Here is a 3550-nt window from a genome sequence, read left to right on the forward strand (position 1 = left end):
TAACTGCTAGAATTTGGACAAGTGTTCTTCTGTTAAGTTCAGGGGTATATACAATCCTAAACATTAACGGGAGGGTATAAATGTATCCAAAGTATAACAAGATTCATACATGCACTATTTACCATAATTTAGGGGTATATTTGTACCTTTTTCGTACATAAAATATCACTTATTTATTTGGTCGTGCAGATGTTACGTATCATTGGCGTCCCTTTTTGGATGGGGCTGTTATTTTTTTAAAAAAAATGGTAAGTTTCTAATTATAGACTGTGTACACTTTGTCTTCCTAAATCTTACGTTGTGGAAATATAATGTGTATGATTTTATAGTTAGTTGTCAAATTTAATTGTATTTTTAAATTTAAAAAGTGAAGATTATAACGACGACTCTTTTGAAGATGAAAAAAAGAGTTGTCAAAAGAGTCGTGAATGATTAAACAATAAACAAGTTGTAGTATACGTTCATATTGAAGATAAATATTCTTTCATCTTTGAATATTAAAACTATTTTTGTGTATCGTTCCAATTAAATTAGATATCCCTAAAGGACCGCAAGCAATAACTATCAGGTAACTCTATTCGTCAAATGCTAAAATAGATAAGAAAAAATCACCTAATATTTTTACATATGTTGAAAATTGAAAGTCAGAGCTCATGGTGCTCGACCCACGCCATTGACCACTAGGTGATATCCTTGGATGTGATATGTATTAGTACTGCATATATATCCTTGGATGAAAGGACTAAATAAAACTCTTTTGAGAAGTCAAAATATTAAATCCTTTGTGATCTTAGAGAGATCTAGGAATGAAGACGTTTAATTCTATTTCAAATAAAAAGTGCATAGGTGGTAAAAGAAATTATTTTAAAAAATAGACCCAGTATGAAACAATAGAAGACACTGAATAAGGTGTAATTAACATTTTCCAACTTTCCCATTCATCCAGGAAACTATGACAGATTTGAAGGACGAACTACGGGAGTAGGAACAAACCCCTAAACAAGATTTAACTAACCACAACTGGTCCCTTTAAGGTAAAATAATAACACACCGAGTCTCAAAAAAACGAGCAATTGCAACCAAAAAGGCAATTCTTCCATTACCTCTACAACTACTAATGACAATAGAGAGCTGATATAGTGTTTGTACAGGAACCTACTGGATGATCACCACAGTACTACTAGAGATAGCTTGCCCAAGAAGTTGTCGTTGGATTGAAATGCGTTCACGTTCTCTTTTCTCCCATATATCATGACCATAATAAGCCTTAAAATATGGGCCGATTGAGTATTGGCTGAGAAACATCTGGTCGAGTACTGTTGCTGCACTTCTCAGAATATAAATAGCAAGTTCAATCTCTTCTTTTGTTCCATGAAATCTACCGAATCTCACTTCTTTTAGCTCAGTGTGATCTGTAGGAGATAAAGGAGACCTTATGTGACTTCCTCTTGCCTTTTGTCCATATGTCTTGTGTTGCTGAGATCACAACAAGAAGAATAAATTAACTGCAATCAGAATCTATAAGGCCTTTTGAATTAGATAGCTGGAGTTAGGAAAATGAAAGGTACATTTTCAATTCTGAAAAGTGAAATGCTTATATAATCTCCCTTGCAGGAAAAAAAAATGAATGATCCACTTCTAGCTGACGAAATTATTAGTCAGGTTGATCAGCTCTTACAACCACCAGGTGGAGGTGCTTTCTCTCATGGAACAGAGTAAAGACACAACATATTATAGATGAGGATTGTTGGCAAATAAGGCTACTACTTTCCCCGGTGTGAATTATTTTAAAAAATAGACCAACTTCGACTATAGTATGAAACAGTAGAAGACATGCTTTATTTGAATAAGTTGTCATTAACATTTTCTAATTTTCCCTTTCATCCAGGAAACTATGGCAGATTTGAAGGATGAACTATGGGAGTAGGAATGAACCCCTAAACTAAACAAGATTTAACTTACCACAATGGTCCCTTTAAGCTAAAATAATAACACCTCAAGTCTCAAAAAACTAGCATATTGCAACCAAAAAGGCAATTCTTCCATTACCTCTACAGCTACTAATGACAATGAGCGGATATAGCGTTTGTACAGGAACCTATTGGACGATCACCACAGTATTACTAGAGATAGCTTGCTCAAAAAGTTGTCGTTGGATTGAGATGCGTTCTCGTTCTCTTTCCTCCCATATATCATGACCATAATAAGCCTTAAAATATGGATTGATTGAGTATTGGCTGAGAAACATCTGGTCGAGTACCGTTGCACTTCTCAGAATATAAATAGCAAGTTCAGTCTCTTCTTTTGTTCCATGAAATCCACCGAACCTCACTTCTTTTAGCTCAGTGTGAACTGTAGGAGATAAAGGAGGCCTTGTGTGACTTCCTCTTTCATTTTGCCTATATGTCTTGTGTTGCTGAGATCACAACGAGAATAAATTAACATATATGTTGCAAATTGAATACAACTATTGACTTATCTAGTTAAGCATGCTGCAATTCAAGCATTTAACTGCAATCAGCATCTATAAGGCCTTTTGAATTAGATAGCTGGAGTTCAGAAATTGAAAGGCACATCTTCAAACCAAGAAAGACCTATAGCCAAGAGGTTTTTGAAACCTGACAATTCCATCATATTTCCATAAGCAAAATAAGGTGGACCACAAATTCACTACATTAGATATCTACTTCTCCATGTGTATCTCTTGGAATAAATATAAAAAAATGAGTAGTCAAATCTTCATCAATCACATTATCAACAAATCATGATGTCCAATTCTGAAAAGTGATATGCTTATATAATCTACCTTGCAGGAAAAAAATGAATAAGATCATCTTCTAGCAGACCAAATCATTATTCGGATTAAACATCTTGATCAGTTCCTACACCAACTAGGTAGTGAAAAGTGTTATGTCTCATGGAACTAGCTTCAAATGAGTCATTGTTTAGTATTCATATGGGAAACAGCAGCTTCAATAGAGACCAGTATAACATGATGTACAGATCTTGTGAACTCATGAAACCGGAGGAATGGAGTAGTTCTCTGTATAATGCACCTGAAGTTAAATCCAATGAAAAGAAAAATCTGCCTCCCAACCTTCCCCCTGTTGTCGAAATGACAAAAAATAAAGAGGTAAAGAATGATATTACACTGGAGACACCCAAAGAAAAGATTGTTGAACCCTCCAAAATAGATCCGGGGGAGGATCAAGAAAATAACATCAAAGCGAAGAAGACATCTGATGTCGATAAAGTTCAACATTCTGTCTCAGAGCTCAACAAGTTGGATGAAGTTCAATATTCTCCCTCAACGCCCAAAATGTCGGATAAAGGTCAATATCCTCCCTCAACGCCCAACAAGTCGGATGGTAAACTTGCACAGTTTGAAGCAAGTTATGCTTCCTCACCCCGATATTCTCCCTCAACGCCAAGCAAGTCAGATGGTAAACTAGTGTGAGTTGTATTGACAGAAATGAGTGAATGTTGAGAATGACTAGAATATCATGCATGCTTGGGGAGGGGAATGTGCACTTTTAGATTCAATAAATGT

At 35.4% G+C, this 3550-nt stretch overlaps 1 long non-coding RNA gene across 1 annotated transcript; it reads right to left on the reverse strand.

Moving 5' to 3' along the window:
- Positions 1–845: 845 nt before the first annotated feature.
- Positions 846–3544, reverse strand: LOC124891500. The gene is made up of 2 exons (XR_007049721.1): positions 2050–3544; positions 846–1476 (listed from the first exon to the last, which is right to left on the reverse strand). It is a non-coding gene; the product is annotated as an uncharacterized LOC124891500 (long non-coding RNA).
- Between the last annotated feature and the right edge of the window lie 6 nt (positions 3545–3550).

This window comes from Capsicum annuum, unplaced genomic scaffold (genome assembly GCF_002878395.1).
Source record: "Capsicum annuum cultivar UCD-10X-F1 unplaced genomic scaffold, UCD10Xv1.1 ctg36382, whole genome shotgun sequence".
Taxonomy (NCBI): domain Eukaryota; kingdom Viridiplantae; phylum Streptophyta; class Magnoliopsida; order Solanales; family Solanaceae; genus Capsicum; species Capsicum annuum.